This window comes from Cebus imitator, unplaced genomic scaffold (assembly GCF_001604975.1).
Source record: "Cebus imitator isolate Cc_AM_T3 unplaced genomic scaffold, Cebus_imitator-1.0 Scaffold257, whole genome shotgun sequence".
Classification (NCBI taxonomy): domain Eukaryota; kingdom Metazoa; phylum Chordata; class Mammalia; order Primates; family Cebidae; genus Cebus; species Cebus imitator.
In genome coordinates, this window is record NW_016107572.1 from 1114661 (window position 1) to 1120784 (window position 6124).

At 45.1% G+C, this 6124-nt stretch overlaps 1 protein-coding gene across 1 annotated transcript in view; it reads left to right on the forward strand.

Annotated features, from left to right (window-relative positions):
* Positions 1–2920: 2920 nt before the first annotated feature.
* NR5A2 (nuclear receptor subfamily 5 group A member 2) overlaps positions 2921–6124 on the forward strand; it is a 157327-nt gene continuing 154123 nt past the window's right edge. The window contains exon 1 of the mRNA XM_037728154.1: positions 2921–2944. The gene's annotated coding sequence lies outside the window, so the exon portion shown is untranslated. The remainder of the gene's footprint in view (positions 2945–6124) is intronic.

The following is a 6124-nucleotide window of genomic DNA, read 5'->3' on the forward strand; positions in this document are numbered from 1 at the left end:
AGAAAAGAAAGAAAAAGAAAAATATCTTTCTAAGAAAATAATACCTAACATGGTATTATTGATGAAAAGTAGGTTGGATTGGTTCTGTGTACGAAAAACAGCATGTTTATCAGCATGTTGATCTGGCCCCACCGACGGCCACGATTACCAGTTATTTCACTTGGTGGGAACCAGTGCCACTTTGAAACTACCCACCTTTCATGAACAGGTCTACTCAATAAATCTTACTTTTGTGAGGCTGTAAGGATATCCAACTGGGGACATTTCTATACTCGGAAGACCACAAGTCACGGCTGTGGCCACTTCTGATTCTGACTTCAGGGGTCACCCAGATCCCAAGCCACCCAAACCTGATAAAGGCAAGCTATCCTTAGGTAAGGTTCAGAGCCAGCAGCACAGCTGAAAGGTTGTGGAGAGCACTTTCAGATGCTGTATTCAGGCTGGGTGTGGTGGCTCAGGCCTGTAATGCTAACACTTTGGGAGGCTGAGGTGGGTGGATCACCTGAGGTCAGGATTTCAAGACCAGCCTGGCCATCATGGTGAAACCCCATCTTTAAAAAAATAATAATAATAATTAAAAAAAAAAACAAACAGATGCTGTATTCCAACATTCAACTGACATGAAGTGAGGCAAGAGGGGAAATACCTAACAGTAATGTGAATAAAAAACAAAGAGAAAAAAAAAGGACTGACCTGGGTTTATAGGTAGCTCACACCTTTAATCCCAGCACTTTGGGAGGCTGAGGCAGGAGAATTGCTTGAGCCCAGGATACCAAACTGTGCAACATAGCAACACATGTTCTCTACATAAAAATTTTAAAAATTAGTCAGGTACCCCTTACGCCAGAAAAAAAAAAAAAATTAGCCAGGTGTGGTGGTACATACCTGTAGTCCTAGTTACTCAGGAGGCCGAGGCAGGAGGATTGCTTAAATCCAGGAGTCTGAGGTTGCAGTGAGCTATGACCGTGCCACTCTGCATTCCAGCCTCACAGAGTGAGATCCCATCTCTAAGTAAATACATGAGCCGTAAACTCTGTAATGTGAATCTTCGGACAAAGAGTGCTAAATCTATCATATGATATATGAAGTTTTGTTACAACAAATGTTTACATATTGAGTTTAAATTATCTGTACACATACAACCTGCATTTACTTACTTTCAAAAAAAGTGTCAATATCAAAATTGGGGGTTTTGACTGGGTGCAGTGGCTCATGCCTGTAATCCCAGCACTTTTGGAGGCCGAGGTAGGTGGATAACCTGAGATCTGTAGTTCAAGACCAGCCTGGCCAACATGGTGAAACCCTGTCTCTACTAAAAATGCAAATTAACTGGGCATGGTGGTGTGCCCCTGTAATCCCAGATGCTCGGGAGGCTGAGACGGGAGAATTGCTTGAAACTGGGAGGCGGGGACTGCAGTGAGCCAAGATCATGCCACTGCATGGCAGCCTGGGCAACAGAGCGAGACCCAGACTTAAAAAAAAAAAAAAAAATGTTTTTGGCAGGGCATGGTGGCTTACGCCTGTAATCCAAGCACTTTGGAGGCCAAGGCATGTGGATCACCTGAAGTCGGGAATTCAACACCAGCCTGACCAACACGGTGAAACGCCGTCTTAAAATAAAAAAAATAAAAATAAAAAATAGTTTTTGTTTTATTTTGTTTTTTCATTGTTATTGTTGTTTTTGGAGATGGAGTCTTGCTCTGTCACCCAGGCTAGAATGCAGTGGCGCGATCTCAGCTCACTGCAACCTCTGCCTCCCATGTTCAAGTGATTCTCCTGCCTCAGCCTCCTGAGCAGCTGGGATTACAGGCGAGTGCCATCGTGCCTGGCTAATTTTTGCATTTTTAGTAGGGATGGGGTTTCACCATGTTGGCCAGGCTGGTCTTGAACTCCCGAACTCAGGTGGTTCGCCTGCCTCGGCTTCCCAAAGTGCTGAGATTACAGGCATGAACCACCGTGCCCGGCCTAAGAATAATAACTTTATGAAAGATGTATTACATATTCATCATTTTGCCAGCATTAATCTCAAAGCATAAGTTTTACTTTTTTGGAATAAAGACATAGGTTGCATTTTAGCCAAATGATCAATAAAGGAACAACCTAAGGTTAACTCCTCATCTAATGAATAGGCCTGTTAAAAACGTTGGTTGACCACAACATGAATAAATAAATGACCATAAGCTTGGAAATGCTACCTGTAGTGTTTCAGAGTGTCGATCACATTTGTCATCACTTAAAGAATTAATGTCTGTCAATGTTATCATCTAAAATGTATTTACAGAGGTCAGAAGAGCTATGTCTGTCCACCTCTATGCAAAGAGGTGATGACATCAAGGGGTATGTCACAAGCCAAAGTTTAGTTAGCCTAAGTTAGTTAGCTGGTTTGGAGTTTTATCCACTGAGTCTGATCTTCTGACCCTTCAGTTTTACAACTTTCCACTCTCTGTGCTGCATAGCACCTCTCCACTTCTGAGTTAATCATTTCTTTGCCATTATCTGGCAAGAATTCTTATCTCTTTTGCTGTCACTTTATAACAGGGTCCTCTTATCAACCTGCATAGAGTCATGTGATGAGTCAAAGCCTATCAAAAGTTTCCATTCTTCTGATTAGAAACCATCATGAAACTGGATACATGGTTTACAGCAGGTCACTAATGTTAGAAAAAGTACAGAGTCCAGGGAAAGGCTTGCTTGTAACTTGATGAATTCTGGATTTTTTCCCCCTTTTTTTTTTCTCTTTTGCTTTTTCTTGACTTTCACTAAGAGTAAATGTAGTCTGATGTGTCCTTCCCAAGGCCACAAAATTTGACAAGCTGCACTTTTTCTTTTGCTCAATGATTTCTGCCTTAAGCCAAAGAATTGCCTATAATTTTACTAAGAATGTCTTCTAATTCAGATACTGGAGATTTACGAGAGTCTTTAAAGCATGGACTTACACCTATTGGTAAGTAGTAGTTGCTCTATTGATCATCTATTTATTCTGCTATTACATTAATACATATATTTAATCTCACTGATAGATTTTGCATTTTCAGTCACAGCTTTTCCTATTAGGTTTATTAAAAGCACATAATAAGCCAATGTATATATATTGCACATTTATCTTTCTTGCAGTTCAAAAAATGCAAATGGATATTTTAACATATAAATATTATTCATTATATCTAGTGTTTACTGGTGTCATTCTATTAGCCTAAACAGCCAGAAAATATAATTTATAATTTATCAATTTCAACCTTAATATTTTCTGTGATTTTTAATCAGAAATAATAAGCTAAAATTTGAACCATTTGAAACAAGTTAGTCATATTGAATGATCATTGATCAAAGTTTAACACATAGGTTTCAAGTATTTGTTACTTTGCAAGCCAAACAAAAGTAGGGTGTCTCATTCTCTGTTTACACTGTAAAACATTTTCAATTTAATTTTCCTCGTGAATGAAAGTCATGCCCCCTCCACAAAAATATATAAATAAATAAATAAATAAATAAATAAAACCCAAAAAACTAGGCCATCATTAGTAAAGGATTTGAAGTTAAGAGCTACTGGTTTTCGCAATAATGAGTATATTTTGTTTTTACAAACAGAAATAAGTAAATAAAACTACTTTTCATTTATAAAATAGAGTTACGAACTCGTGAATTTTATAGCAAGACTGCATTCAATTAATCCTAAAAGTAAAGGAGTAAAGGGATGTGATTCCCAGTGGTCTGTAATTATCTGTCTGTTGGCAATCATGCCCTTCTTCCTTTCCCCAGTTTTTGAAGGACCTATGCCTTTTCTTGTAGCACTTGCCTAGTCTTTCGGATCGGAGTTTCCCTCCGAATTTGGAGGGTTCTGTCTTGAGCTTTGAATCTCAGCTCCGTTGTAACATGAAAGAAAATCAAGGCTTGAGTTTTCGTCTTTTTTCCTTCCTCGTCAGCTGACTCCACAGAACGCAGTGACTGCTTTTTTTATGGGCCACCTACACCCTAAAGTGTATCACTTGAGGAAATGTTTACCAAAAACGTTCTGTACTTACGAACAAGAAAACACGGGGAAGGCAAGCGGGGTGTAACGCAGAATCAACTGCTCTGCAGATAACAGAAAAGACAGGCACAGGAAAGACGAGAGAGAAGCACAGAGCGGCCTCGCTTCTCCTCCGTCCGGCAGACCCGCCGCGGGCTGGGCGAGGCGTCCCTCCCGGGAGCTCCGCGCGGCTCCGGCTCCGCGTGGGGGGCAAAGCTGGAGCGCGCTCGGGCCGGAGACGCGGACTGCGCGCGCGCACGGGGGACGCGCGCTCCGGGGTTCGCGCCCTCGCGGGCGGTCTTGGGCTCCCGCTGCGCCCCCCGCCCCTCCGCCGGCCGCCGCCAAAATAGAGTCGAGCTGCGTCGGGAGACCACACACGCCGGTCCCCCGCGGTCTCCCCCAGACCCCACGGGTGAATGGGGTGAGGTAGGGGGAGGAGACGCTGTTGCGCTTCTCCCTCCCTCCGTGGGAAAACTGCGTTTCCACCGACCGCACCCGCGACTCACCGCGCTCGGGCCCGAGGCGGGTACGCTCTGAGGGTGCACAGAGCACCTGCAGCGCTGGGATCCGTCCCACCGCAGAGGGCCGGGAACCCGAAGACTGTCCGTCCCGCCCGTGAGGGGCTGCTGGGGACTAAACATCAAGAAAAGTGCTCTCCCCTGGCCTCAGCGAGCCTACCCCAACATCCTAAACTACTCTGCAAGCGTTTCCGGGCACCGGAGTCCGGGATAACTACATTCCAGTCAATTTCCCGGTAAAAGAGACCTCTTTCAGGATCCTGTTCGCAGCCACCCGCCCCTTCCCGACCCAAGCACACTCCCTTCGCCTCCTGGTATTGCAGCCCCGCAGGTGATTGTGACATGTCCGCATCTACAACGTCTTAGTGACCCGGAGGCGGCTGCTGGCACCGAGAGACCCTCTGTCTACCTCGTAGCCTCCACGAGGGTGCTGACGGTCGTTCCCAGGGTGCATGGCTGGGCAGAGCCATCAGAAGGGCTGAGGGAGAGGAAGAGAGGGCGGTGAGGAGCCCTCAGACTGAACTGTTGGATTGAAGGGCCTGACCCGGATTCCTGGTGGGTCTTTCTGATGGCCCAGGGCAGGCCTACTGAGAAGAACCCACTGCTGCAGTTGTACAGAGTGCCTGAGGGTCTCGGGATAGCTTTCAGATGGCAAATTGCAAGTTGGGTTGGGGGCTAGGGAGTGGTTCACAAGACTGAGCTCGGTGGGTGTAGACATCAGTCAGGGTTTACAATTCTACATTTAATTCACTTGTGTTGTACCAGGAAATGGGCCTCCTTTTGTTTAAAAAGCTGTCTCCATGTGTTTTGTTGTTGTTGTTGTTGTTTTGTGTGTGTGTGTGTTTTTTGGTTTTTTTTTTGAGATAGAGTCTCTTTCTGTCACCAGGCTGGAGTGGAGTGGCAATCTCTGCTCACTGCAACCTCCACCTCCCAGGTTAAAGCGATTCTCCTGCCTCAGCCTCCCAAGTAGCTGGGAACACAGGCACGCCACCACGCGCTAATTTTTGTATATCTAGTAGACGCGGGGTTTAACCATGTTGACCAGGATGGTCTGGATCTCCTGACCTCGTAATCCACCTGCATCGGCCTCCCAAAGTGCTGGGATTACAGACAGGCGTGAGCTACCACATCCGGCCAGATGGAAGTTTTTTATAGATGTCTGTGCTTGTATAGAAAAGCAGAATTAAGATAAAGTTGTTCCTTCTGCCTACCTGCAAGATGATCATTCACTGTAATGTAAAAGCAGCACACTCAAGTGATAACCAGACTGTCCCCTTAAAGGTAACTAGCTTTGGGACACTGGCCAGACTTGGTTTCTGGTCTCTGTTTTCTTTTCTCCCACCTGGGATGATTCTATTGAATAACATGCAGTACTCACTTAAGAGGCTTTTTATACTTACCTATATCAAGAAAAGAGCCACATCTGGGCTGGGCGGGGTGGCTCACGCCTGCAATCCCAGCACTTTGGGAGGCCGAGGCAGGTGGATCACAAGGTCAAGAGATCGAGACCATCCTGGTCAACATGGTGAAACCCCGTCTCTACTAAAAATACAAAAAATCAGCTGGGCATGGTGGCATGTGCCTGTAATCCCAGCTA